This window comes from Arachis duranensis, chromosome 10 (assembly GCF_000817695.3).
Source record: "Arachis duranensis cultivar V14167 chromosome 10, aradu.V14167.gnm2.J7QH, whole genome shotgun sequence".
Classification (NCBI taxonomy): domain Eukaryota; kingdom Viridiplantae; phylum Streptophyta; class Magnoliopsida; order Fabales; family Fabaceae; genus Arachis; species Arachis duranensis.
This window is the reverse complement of record NC_029781.3, coordinates 66,959,111-66,972,891: the sequence shown is the minus strand read 5'-3', so window position 1 is coordinate 66,972,891 and position 13,781 is coordinate 66,959,111. Positions and strand designations below refer to the sequence as shown.

Below are 13,781 nucleotides of genomic sequence, written 5' to 3'. Positions count from 1 at the left end.
AGCTTGCCATGGAAAGGAGTAAGAAGGATTGGATGAAGACAGTAGGAAAGCAGAGAGACTGAAGGGAAGGCATCTTCATGCGCTTATCTGAAATTCCTACCAATGAATTACATAAGTACCTCTATCTTTATCTTAGTGTTTTTATGCGTTCATCACCATATCCATTTGAGTTTGCCTGACTAAGATTTACAAGATGACCATAGCTTGCTTCATACTAACAATCTCCGTGGGATCGACCCTTACTCGCGTAAGGTTTATTACTTGGACGACCCAGTGCACTTGCTGGTTAGTTGTGCGAAGTTGTGTAATGCCATGGTACTGAGCTACCAAGTTTTTGGGGTTCATGACCGGGGATTATGAGAGTTGTGAAAAGTATTGTTCACAATTTCGCGCACCACCCCACCCATTCAAATTCAAACCATCTCCCTCCCAAACCCAACCCCTATTACAAGAATTCCCTCTCCACTCCACTCCTATATAAGCCCCTCATCACTCCTTCATTTTCACACATCATAACCAGCTAAAACCCCCCTTGGCTGAAGCATTCACACACCTCCATCTTTTCTTTCTTTAATCTATATGAGCAAACCTTTTAAGTTTGGTGTGGAAAAAAGCTCTGCTTTTTGTTTTTCCATAACCATTAATTGCATCTAAGGCTGGAAAAACCTCTAGGAAGAGGAAAGGGAAGGCAGTTGCTTCCAACTTCGAGTCATGGGAAATGGAAAGATTCATCTCAAAAGCCCATCACTAGAAAGATGGTGGAGCACCAAGAGCACTCCATTATCCTCCATGAAATCAGAGAGGATCAAAGAGCCATGAGGGAGGATTAACAAAGGCAAGGAAGAGATATTGAGGAGCTTAAGCACTCCATAGGATCTTCAAGAGGAAGAACTAGCCGCCGTCACTAAGGTGGACCTGTTCTTTAATTTCCTTGTTATTTGTTTTTCTATTTTTCATTTCTTTATGTTTTGTCTATGTTTGTGTCTTTATTACATGATCATTAGTGTTTAAAGTCTATGTCTTAAAGCTATGAATGTTCCATAAGTCCTTCACCTTTCTTAAATGAAAAATGTTTCTATTTGCAAAAGAACAAGAAGTACATGAATTTCGAATTCTATCTTGAAAATAGTTTAATTATTTTGATGTGGTGGCAATACTTTTAGTTTTTTTAATGAATGCTTGAACAGTGCATATTTTTTGATAGTGAAGTTTATGAATGTTAAAATTGTTGGATCTTGAATGAATAATGAAAAAAGAGAAATGTTATTGATAATCTGAAAAATCATAAAATTGATTCTTGAAGCAAGAAAAAGCAGTGGAAAACACAAAGCTTTCGAAAAAAATGGCAAAAACATAAAGAAAAAGAAAGAAAAAGAAAAATCAAGCAGAAAAAGTCAATAGCCCTTTAAACCAAAAGGCAAGGGTAAAAAGGATCCAAGGCTTTGAGCATTAATAGATAGGAGGCCCCAAAGGAATAAAATCCTGGTCTAAGCAGCTAATTCAAGCTGTCCCTAACCATGTGCTTGTGTCATGAAGGTCCAAGTGAAAAGCTTGAGACTGAGTGGTTAAAGTCGTGATCCAAAGCAAAAAGAGTGTGCTTAAGAACTCTGGACACCTCTAACTGGGGACTCTAGCAAAGCTGAGTCACAATCTAAAAAGGTTCACCCAGTTAGGTGTCTGTGGCATTTATGTATCTGGTGGTAATACTGAAAAACAAGATTCTTAGGGTCACGGCCAAGACTCATAAGTAGCTGTGTTCAAGAATCAACATACTAAACTAGGAGAATCAATAACACTATCTGAATTCTGAGTTCCAATGGATGCCAATAATTCTGAACTTCAAAGGATAAAGTCAGATGCCAAAACTGTTCAAAAGCAAAAAGCTACTAGTCCCGCTCATCTAATTAGAACTAAGCTTCATTGATATTTTGAAATTTATTGTATATTCTCTTTTTTTTATCCTATTTTGTTTTTGTTTCTTGGGGACAAGCAACAATTTAAGTTTGGTGTTGTGATGAGCGGTTAATTTATACGCTTTTTGGCATTGTTTTTACATAGTTTTTAGTAAGTTTTACTTACTTTTTATTACATTTTTATTAGTTTTTATGCAAAAATCATATTTCTGGACTTTACCATGAGTTTGTGTATTTTTCTGTAATTTCAGGTATTTTCTGGATAAAATTGTGGGACCTGAGCAAAAGTCTGATTTAGAGGCTGAGAAAGGACTGCAGATGCTGTTGGATTCTGACCCTCCTACACTCGAAGTGGATTTTCTGGAGCGACAGAAGCCCAATTGGTGGATCTTAATTGCGTTGGAAAGTATACATCTTGGTCTTTCCCTCAATGTATAATAGTCCATACTTTGCCCGAGATTTGATGGCTCAAACTGACGTTCAAACGCCCACCAGAGACCCTTTTCTGGCATAAAATACCGGAACTGGCATCAGAACTGGAGTTAAACGCCCAAACTGGCATCCAAGCTGGCATTTAACTCAAGAAAAAGCATATGCACGTGTAAAGCTCAATGCTCAGCCCAAGCACACACCAAGTGGGCCCCGGAAGTGGAATTCTGCATTATCTACACTTAGTTACTTATTTTCTGTAATCCTTAGTAACTAGTTTAGTATAAATAGCACTTTTTACTATTGTAGTGGAGACTTTTATGCGATTTTCATATTTGGGGGAGGTTGGCCATTCGGCCATTTTCCTAGACCTTTTTCTCTTATGTATTTTCCAACGGTGAAGTTTCTACACCTCATAGATTAAGGTGCGGAGCTCTGCTGTTCTTCATGAATTAATGCAAGTACTATTGTTTCTCTTTCAATTCACACATACTTCTTCTCTAAGACATACTCTCGTACTCAATTCAGTTAAGTCAGAATGAAGGGGTGATCCGTGACAATCACCCACTATCTTCGTTACTCGCCTAGTCAAGATCCGCGTGCCTGACAATCACAAGTGGTCTACAGGATGTTCAACGTAGTCATTGGATGACAGCCGGAGAATAGTCTCTTGGGTCTCTGATCCACGGACCGAGTCCGTGAGATTAGAACATTCGTGGTATAGGCTATAACCAATTGGCAGCATTCTCGAGATCCGAAAAGTCTAAACCTTGTCTGTGGTATTCCGAGTAGGATCTGGGATGGGATGACTGTGACGAGTTTCAAACTCACGAATGTTGGGCGTAGTGACAGTGTGTAAAAGGATAGAGAGATCCTATTCTGACATAAGTGAGAACCTACAGATGATTAGCCGTGCGGTAGATGTGCCTGGTATTTTTCATTCGAGACGAGAAATCCGACAGTTGATTAGCCGTATAGAAACGGTAGCTGGACCATTTTCACTGAGAAGACAAATGGTAGCCATTGACAACATTGATCCACCAACATACAGCTTGCCATGGAAGGAAGCACACATTATTGGATGAAGACAATTGAAAAGCAAAGGTTCAGAAGCAACAAAGCATCTCCAAACGCTTATCAGAAATTCCCACCAATGAATTACATAAGTATCTTTATTTTAATTTGTGTTTTATTTATCTTTCAATTATCAAAACTCATAACCAATGGAATTCGCTTGACTAAGATTTACAGGATGACCATAGCTTGCTTTAAGCCGGCAATCTCCGTGGGATCGACCCTTACTCGTGTAAGGTTTTATTACTTGGACGACCTAGTGCACTTGCTGGTTAGTTGTACCGGAGTTGTGAAAAGTGTAATCACAATTCCGTGCACCACCAAACTTGGAGAATCCAAGTTAGGTGCCACTTCTTTATTCTTATGTGGCTTCGTTTCTTCATGCAAACTCTGTCAAATTCGTCTGAAATGCTACCTGAAATAAACAGAATTACACCCAACTCAAAGTAGCATTCATAGTGGCTAAAAGATAATTAATTCTTGATTAAACTCAATAATTTGAATGCAAATTCACTAGGAGAAGATAGGAAAGATGCTCACGCATCACAACACCAAACTTGAATTGTTGCTTCTCCTTAAGCAACTAAAACTAATACATGATTAAGATGTGAATTTGCATGAGAAGTGAGAGTTCAATTAGGCTCGTATCTCTTCTTGAAGTGGGGTTTATCTATTACAATACTGAATAGTTTTGGCATCTCACTCTCCATTGAATTGGAGGAATGTCATTGTCATTCGGAGTTAGAATATGGATAATATTATGAATTCTCTAATCCTTTATACTTCAGTTTAATCCTTGAACACAACAAATTTCATTTAATTCTCTTTTCTTTGGTGCTTTACACCTTGAGCCTAGCCATGACTTTAAATGTTTCGTCTCAAGCTCCACTTGACACAAAAACACCATAAGCACTTAATTGGGAAACTCTCTTGAAGTTCTGATTTTTCTTTCAGTTACTTCTAGATAGTGGTGCTCAAAGCCTTTGGCATACTCTGTTAATTGCGTTTGATCTCGACTCTTAGTGTTCTGTCTCAAGGATTGCTTGACACATCTACACCACAACCATATGACTAGGAAAATAACTCTTTGAGCTTTTAATCATGTCTGATCTCCCTAGTCATTGATGCTCAAAGCCTTGGACCTTGCTTTTATATTTTTTTTCTTTTGCTGTTTCTTTTTCTTCAAAGATTAAGCTATCATTAACTTCAAAGAATTCATAATATTTCTCTCAATTCCTGTTTGTTATACATCAACATCCCTTGACTCAAATTCAACTATGCATTCAGAATCACAAAGAATACTACCACATTGAAGTAAGTATGACTACTCTTTGTTATAAACTCTATTTCTCATGCAATACATCATTTTTCTTCTTTTTCTTTTGAATTCAAGCTCAGTGAGAAATACATGAGACATTTTTTCAGAACTAAAAGCAAATAACAGAATAAAAATAGCAAATTAAACTAGAACCTAGGAATTGAAATAACAAAGGATCATGCAATAACTAAGATAAAATAGCAGAAAATAGGAACCTAACATAGTAATGGCAAAATAATATAGGAAATGAAAGGAACTAAGCCACCTCAATCTCCTTGGTGGGGATCTGTCTCCTCTGGCTGTGATACGTACGGTCCTCTTAGGTGGCTATAATCCTGTCTCAGCTAATAAATCTCCTAGCACTGAGATTTCTGAGTAGCTCTCATCTGATCAAGGGTGGTGGTAAGATGCTTCCAACAGTTGTTTTGTGTCACCCTCATCTCCTCAATAGACGTAGTGTACTATTGCCAGCGGCTATCCTGTGTGATCCTCATCTGCTCAATGGAGGATGTGAGCTGCTGCAAGTATTCTTGGGGTGGAAAGTAGTGTCCCTGAGGCAGTGGTGGCTGGTCCTATTGAGCTTCTTCTTCCACTTGTTCTATTCTGGGGAGACTCTGGTATTCCCTGACCAGTTTCATAGTCTTCTTCGTGATAGGTCACTCGACTGGAATAGGGAAGTCATTTTCTATCTTTACCCTAGCGGCCTCACAGAGATGGTAGTAGATGAGATGTGAGAACCTAACCTGGCATTCTTAACGGTGTTGGTGGCGACGTGATAGATTTGCTGAGCAATAACGTCCTCTACTTCCAATATCTCTCCCTTTATGATGTAATAAATCATAATGGCCCGGTCCACAGTGCACTCGGACCGGTTGCTAGTGGGCATGATAGATCTCCGGATAAATTCTAGCCATCCCCTAGCCAAAGGAGTCAAGTCACTGCTTTTGAGATGGCACGGCTTCCCCTCTGCGCCAAACTTCCATTGAGCCTATGGAATGCAAATATCAGCGAGCACTTTCTCCAATTGCTGATCTCTGTTCACCTTCTCACTGTAGCATCAAAGTGTGGGCACAACTGGTGGTAATTGGAGGGTCTGTCGAATAGTCTCTGGACTAAAATCAATGAGTCTTCCCCTCACAAAGCTTTTGTGGTTCCTTTCATTAACTCCAGAAACATCCTTGTATGTGATCCACAGATTCCCATAAAATTCTTGAATCATCAATTGTCCGACCTCCATATGCGGATTACACAAGAACTGCCATCCTCGTATCTGAATTTGGTACTGAATTTCCAAATATTCATCCGGTTGGAGTGTAAATCGCACTTCCGGAAGTACAGGCCTATTGCTAGTAACCTACAAAAAAATGCTCTTCATGCAATTTAGAACAAAATCTTAATGCAACATGAGAACCGGTGGTCAGTTCCTTTCCTTTCCTCTTTTTGGAGGTTTGAGTGGTCTTTGGTGCCATGAAATTAACAAAAGACACAAGCAAAGCGACAACACCAAACTTAAAATTTTTGCTCGTTCCCGAGCAAATTAGAGAAATACAAAGAGGAAAAAGAAAGTGAAAAAGAAGAAAATAAAAATTAATGCTAAAATATTCTTTTTTTAAGTAAAATAGAGAAGAAAGACAGAAGAACAGAGTGTAAAAGAGGAGGAGAAGGGGGTAAGGGGGTGGCCTTGGGAAGTTGTGAATGGGGTTGCGTTTAAAGGGATAGAGGGATATAGAGGCAGAGAGGGAACATATGTAATTTATTGTGGTTGTTGTGTGGGATGGGGGAGTATATAAAGATGAAGGGGAAGGGAGGGTGATGTCACAAAAACTTGTCTCGCAACAAATTTTCTACCGGCAAGTGCACCGGATTATCGTCAAGTAAAACTCACTGTAGAGTGAGGTTGAATCTCACAGGGATTGGTTGGTTGATCAATGTTAATTAGAGAATTGTTCTAGTTGAACTAAAATCGATTTGAAATTAGGGTCGCATAAAGTAAAATTGGCGAGAAACTTAAAAAGCAAGAAATTAAATAGCTGAAATTAAATTGCAAAAATATAAATGCAGAAACTTAAATTACAAGAAGTTAAATGGGAATGGAGAAATTGACCATCAAATTAAAGACATAATGTAAAAGAATAGGTAGAACAGAGATGGGAAAGCTCATTGGGGTCCGGAGATGTTATAATTCTCCGGATCAAATTCATTTTCATCTCTTCCTCAATCAATGCATTCATTGACCTCCTAGGCAATCTTAGGTGATTAGATCCCAATTCCTTGGCAATCTAATCTCTCTAAGCATGAACAATTGCCCAAAGTGCAGTCACTGATTATACCACACATATTCATAGATCAAGTGTTGGTAGGATTACATGTCACGATATCCATCCAAACCCCAATCTAATCTAATGTGAGAAAGTATTTGTAGCATGATCTCCTCATTCTTCTTCCAAGGTTCAGAGGAGATCCATTTATGAATAGCTTCTTTTTCAAGACAACTATCCAATTGGATGAAGAACGAAAGCTTTCTAGCAAGATCAAGAGAAAAGAAAGAAGAAGAAATATGAAAACTAATATTGATCCATTGAATTACACAGAGCTCCCTAACCCAATGAAAGAGGTTTAGTTGTTCACAGCTCTAAGAATGGAAAATGAAAATGAAAATTACATTGCAGAATTGAAAAGTTATAGAGAAAAGAAAATAGGGGAAAGTTTTAGTATCAGTGTCTCAGGCCCCCCACTACTAGAAAACTAGTTATTATAGACGGATATTTCTGACGGATTTTATCCACGGAAATACAGAGAGAATTTCAGAGGAATTTTTTGTCGAAAAACAAAAAAAATGGATTAGCATAAATTACAAACGGAAAAGAGAATCCGTCGATAATTCTTTCAGAAAAATGATTTTTTTTGTAGAAAATGGTTACAGATGAATTTTTTGTCTGTAATTAAGTAGACGAAACGCGCGTTTTATTAAATTATTAATTTAAATAAAATCCGTCGGAAATATTGAGTTAACCTTAACTCAGATCCTACTCTCTCGATCCATTCACACTCCACACACTCCATCGCAGGAGCTTCTTCCTCTCTCCATCCACGCTCTCTCCATGGTAGGAGCTTCTTTCACCGCCGCCACTCTCTCCATCACTCCGTCCACGATCTCCATCGTAGGAGCTTCCTTCGCTGGTCATCTTCATCCACCGGTTTAGGAATAACTGCACTCATCCATCGGTTCAGGTATGATTTTGCATGACATTCAATTTTGAATTCTTCTCATTTGAAATCATAGTTCCTGTGCTGTTCAGGTATGGCTTCAGGAATCACTGTATTCATCCCTTTCTTTCGTTCTTTGCAACAATCAAAACCATTACACACTAAACAAACCAACAAACCCTAACAACAACATTATCAATCTTACTCTCACAACCATTTGCAACCATCTATTCAGTTTAGTTGAGGTGAGGTTTATTCCTTTTTCTCTTTTTCTTATTCCCTCTATTTTTGCTTTCTCTTAATTTTGCACTTGAGAAAGGCTTTAATATGTGGTGCGTTCACAGAAAACTTGAGTGATAAAAAATGGAAAACTTGGAATTTTATGTGTCATATAGTTTTATATTTCAATAAATGGTACCTTGTATTTTATTCAGGTAGGTTCTGTTTTTGCCCTGTTCAATTCCTACATTTTTGCTTTCCATGTTTGAGAAGTGGTTTTGTTTTGATTCGTAGGTTCTTTTGGGAGAAGGATATTATGCAGAGAGAACTTCCAAATAGACCGCTGAGATATTGAAATGGATAGGGAAGGGATTAGAGTCACAACTTGATTCTCTAGAAGCCATGATCAAGGACCTTCAAGCAGAGGCCATATTTTTCGGTCAAACAATTGCTGAAGCTGCGGTGCGTTTCTAATGTATGGTTTGGACTTAAAAGGCATTGTTGAACCTGTTGATGCATATTTTTTCTTTATTATTATTATTATTTTGAAGGATTTATTTTTATTTGATTTGTTAATTTTGTTTTTAATATTTTAAAGCTGGGAAATATGGACCTCTGGTGCAATGTAATGTACATTACTCCTTAGCATATGACATTGAATGCAAATATATTCTTGTGATACATTTTTAATGGGACTTGATCCGTCTTGTGCTTTTATCATGCATGCATATGAAAGTGTTCATGAAGTTTTCTTAACTGATTGATTTGCTTGTGATGATATTTGATTTTGGCACAGGAGGGTCTTGTGGAGATAAGGGAAGACTATATAGAAGATTCTCACAAAGGGGAAACTAAATCAGGTATGTTGATGGCTTTTTCTGCTTTACAAGGTCAAAGATTATTTTTAGATGAGACAGACCTGCAATACTACAAAAACTCTTAAATTTGGAGCCATGGTGCAAAGGTCAGTAGTTAACATTCGAAGTTTTGGTTGTAAAATCAGCTTCTTGCCAAATTCAAGCTAACCTTTCCTACTACACATTCATACTGACCCTTCTCTAGAGTCAGATAACATGAAAGCAAAACTTATATCTTGAGTCTCTTTATCTTGATCTGTGGACTGATTTTTGCATCCATTGTTAATTTAAGAAAAGATTCATGAAGTCATCTAACTTGAACCATTCTACTAGTGAATAGAGTAGCACATGTAATATGCTTATGTATATTTTTTTTTCTATTTTATTGATGCATTGGCTCCGGCAGAACTTGAAGGAATTCTCATGAGCCACCCTTCTATTGAAGATGCAGCTGTTGTCCCTAAGTATACATATATAATTATATGTATCTTTGAAATTAATTAAGCTAGCTATTAGCTAATAATAATTATTGAGTAATAATAAGTAATTAAATGGTTTGTCGCACACATGCATATATAGCCGCTCTGAAGCTCTGATTCCTTCTCCGTCTTGCTTCCCCAACCGTGGTTTCCTTGACTACCCTACCCCAAACAATTGGGTAACCATGAAACATTGAATGATTGAAACCCGTGGTTTGCTGAGGAGAGACTCTATCCGCCTTTGCTTTGAAGATGTACCTTACTGCTCCGGGAGGCGATGTTGTCCAGTAACGACTCAGACTCTCTTCTGCCGCCAATCTTGCAACTCTATTGGCAAGTTCATTTCTCTCTCTTGGTGTCCAGGTAACTCCAAGCTCCTGCTGCTCTTGCAATAAAATTCTGATATCTTTTACCTTTTAGGATGGTGTCAATTTGCTCTTGGAAATTTCCCTGTGCTTGAACTAAAATTTGGAAGTCTGATCCCCGTTTCCCCCAATTGCAGATTTTTTTTGCCAGAAACACTTATATATCTTGTCTGAGGCTTTTTTGCCCAATTTCTTTCTAATCAATGAAGGATTACCACCTTTGAAAAAAAAAACATCTTTTTATTTATTAAACTAAGAACATCCAATTAAAGGAAGTTAGCATATTCAATTCAAAGTCACTTCAACATGAAAGCCTCTGCTCAGATGAGTATACTGAAGTGTCTTAATGTTAATGTTTAAGATTAATGTTGTCAACCAAGCTGCTCTTTTTAATGGAGTGCTCAGTCACTGAAGCTTTGTGACTGAATTTTCTATGACCATCGTCAAAATACTAAAAAGCAAATCAGATCCATGTTTGTTGCCAAAGGATCTTTGTAACAAAAAAAAGGTTTCATTGGACTAGTGTGAATGGATTTTTTCCCTCTTTTTTTCTTTTCTATGTTAGTTAAAGAAAATTGGATCCTTAGGAAACTGTGTGTTTTTTTTGTCACATTGCTTTGCATTGTATCAAAAACTGGATATTTAAATTTCCTTAGATCTGACGTTCTAATCAACCACAAAGTTATTAATCAGTTAATCTTAGCTCGTTATTTGTTTGTAGATATTTTAGCTAGAGCTGTTCATTATTTGTTTTTTCTTGTTTACTGGTTCAATTTTTAAGGCGCATTTTCTGGATTTGAATGTGATTTGAATTCTAGAATTAAAAAATTAAAAAACTTTTCTGCGTAGGTTTTATTTTTATTGATGATTAAAATTTATGAAGATCTTTTATCCATTTCTTTAATTATTTTTTTTCCGAAGAGAACTTGTATTAATCTTAAACATACCTATGTTAATAAAGCTTTTTTTAACTTCTGTACATTGAGTATTTAGTCTGATATTCAAGGGTCGAATGTTAAAATTAGGACACCGATTTATGCTGGAAACTCTGTTATATTGAAAAAACTCTCAGAAACAAATATATTGAATGTATATTTACAGGTCTTTGCTCGAATGACTCCATATGTCTTGGGAAAGGCATCTTGTATGTGTCGAAAATGGAGGTACACAATTCGTAACCCTATGTTTTGGCGCGTTGCATGCATGAAGGCTTGGCAGGTAAACTTGCTAGAGCTTTTGAATGTGGAGGTTTGACTGCACATAAATATTTTAAGTTCTAATTTTGGAGTCTCTTTTATGAAGCTCTCTGGAGTGGTAGAAAACTATAGGATTCTTCAATCAAAATATAATGGCTCATGGCGTAAAATGTGGCTCTCACGACCAAGGTTGCAAACTAATGCTAAGAACAACAATCTCTTATTGGGTAACCTTATTGCCTGCTCCTTTCATTATATTAATTGGAAACATGTAATGGTTCAATCTTTTTTTTTCTCTTCCTTTTCATTTTAATGTAATCAAGCTGGTGCCTTCTTCTTATGCTTCCAAATGTCAGGTATTTATGTGAGTAGAAATACCTACATTCGAGTCGGAGTTGCAGAGTGGAAATTACTAATCGAGTTCATCTGGTATGCATTTATATCTCTGTGTGTCGCTAGGAAATGTGCATTATGATTATTTCTATTGTTAATCTTTATTACCTTGCTATTAAGTAGCATGAATTATTTGAACTATTTCTTATTTATGGCTTCTGGGACTAATTCTTCAGAAGTGTGCCTAGTCATAAACAAATTAGAAGTTCTGAAGCATTCTTAGAAAATTCGCATAGAAGCTAATTAGTTTTCATGTGTAGTTGGCTCTATAATCTTAAATTGGTTTCATTATTGTATCAATTCTATGTAATTAGACATGATAAATGTGTTAAGTTTCACTTTATTTTAAGATATGGTCAGAATAATTTTTTATAGTAATTTAGGCAACTACCAGCTGGTATTATATTCATTCCTTATTATAACTTCAAATTTGACTCTCATCAGTAGCTAATGAAAGAAAAATCTTATATGCTTGAAATTTAAGGAAAGACATGCCGTTAGTAGGTTGCTATCTAATGTGTATAGAATAATATATAAGTATTGATATTGATGCTCTGTTTAATTATGTCTAATAATAGTGTTAATTAAACAAATGTGTGTTCTTTTATATAATCCTATAGTGATAGAATTTCTTGTTGCTGCTTATGATTCCTATTATTAATATAATTAGTAGTAGTGTTAGCTTTGTTCCTTGTTGTAACTACTACAGGAGTAAACTGAATAAACAAAGTGCAACTACAGGAGTAGCTCCTCTCACAAATCACAACAACATCATCATGCTTGAATGAGAAAAATTAACTCCTGATTTGTAACTTGCTTGATTTGTTGAAATTAACTCTTTATTTTGTTTCCTTAAGCTGGTTAATATGGACTACTGCTAAACAGCTACTATTTTACACAGAAATGAGAAATCTAATGTTGCATTTGGTTTGCGTTTTTTATTTTCAGCATTTTCTATTTTCTGGATTTTATGAAGGAAAAAGTGAAAACAGAAAATAGAACAGAAAACAGGATTTACAACTTTATTTTCTATTTTCTATTGGTTATCTCTTACAGTGACTAGACATTGTTTTGCTGACATTGCAGGTTGCAACACAAGCATTGCCTGCACCAGAAGTTATCAGTGACATTCTGAATGGAAACTGGGACCATGAGAGGACTGAGTTCTCTTTACCACCTTTGATGACTCTGGTAAGCAATTTAAATCTCTTATACCCCCATATTTTCCTTTTACTTCAGGTTGAATGACTTTCTTATCAGAAGAATATGAAGTCTATTGGTTAATATTCTGACTATATATCATTTTTTAGTTACTAGGAGAACCAGGAACTGGTAGTTCATCTACGCCATCAATGGTTGGTGCTGTAAAAAAATGGCAAAAGTCTGACCCTTAGCAATCCCTGGACACATGGAGAAGATTGTCAGAGGCGAATTCGCAGTTAGAAATTCAACTGAACTTTTTGAGTAAATTAGCAAAGGAACAATGTAATGCATATAAATATGTGATTGATTGCTGTAGCAAGCTCAGATCAAAAAGGTATTTCTTTCAAATCATTTGTGGTTGTTTAATTAATGGAAGTAACATAAAAATTAAAATTTGTACTCTTGTGGATGTAGAGTAAACTGATTGATAATGCTCACTGTTAAATAACTAGAATATTTTGGCCTTATGGTATGCCTTGCATTAGATTAAATTTCTACATTCCTGTTTATTAGTTATTTTAATGAGATAGGACATCTTTACTATTAGACTTATACAATTAAGTTGACTTTTGATGGGTTTGAAAGAGATTATATATCCAACTTTATTGTTTGCCTGGTTTTCAGTTTCAAGTGGTGTGACTAAATTTCTAATGCACATATGTGATATCATGTTCTTGAGACTACACTTCAGGCTCTCATGTTCTTGCTTTTCTTCTTGTGTTGATGTTGAAAATGCAATTCTCGCAGTGGATAGAGCAAGCTTCTGAACCCAACAAGGAAGCAGTTATTAAAGCATTGCTGTTGGCTGGAGTTCCATATATCTGCTGGCAAAATATCACTATTCTTTCCTTGCAATTCATGCAGATTGAACCAGAATCACAAACAAAACTTTTAGATGCTACACTGAACTTCGAAGGAGTGTTGTTGGCTGGAGTTCCAGGAGCAGGAGGATTTGATGCTGTCTTTGCTGTTACTTTGGGAGATTTAAGCAGCAATGTGACAAAAACATGGAGCTCACTCAATGTTCTTGCCCTTCTGGTTAAAGAAGATCCTTGTGGCGTTTATTAGAAAGTGCTAATCCTAGAACAAATGAAATCACTTCAACTGTATCTTCAATTCATATTGAAT

General features: G+C 36.4%; 1 long non-coding RNA gene across 7 annotated transcripts; it reads left to right on the top strand.

Annotated features, from left to right (window-relative positions):
* The first annotated feature begins 7,766 nt into the window (after positions 1 to 7,766).
* On the top strand, positions 7,767 to 13,453 carry LOC107470085 (uncharacterized). 7 transcript variants are annotated; one of them, XR_001588332.3, is made up of 12 exons: positions 7,767 to 7,965; positions 8,034 to 8,186; positions 8,455 to 8,635; positions 8,957 to 9,020; positions 9,424 to 9,481; positions 9,597 to 9,859; positions 10,963 to 11,079; positions 11,164 to 11,284; positions 11,414 to 11,486; positions 12,537 to 12,641; positions 12,761 to 12,987; positions 13,401 to 13,453. It is a non-coding gene; the product is annotated as an uncharacterized LOC107470085 (long non-coding RNA). The 7 variants fall into 7 exon arrangements; XR_001588333.3 differs by lacking the exon at positions 9,424 to 9,481 and having other exon boundaries at positions 8,455 to 8,622; XR_008003818.1 differs by having other exon boundaries at positions 8,455 to 8,622; positions 9,424 to 9,859.
* The last annotated feature ends 328 nt before the right edge of the window (positions 13,454 to 13,781 follow it).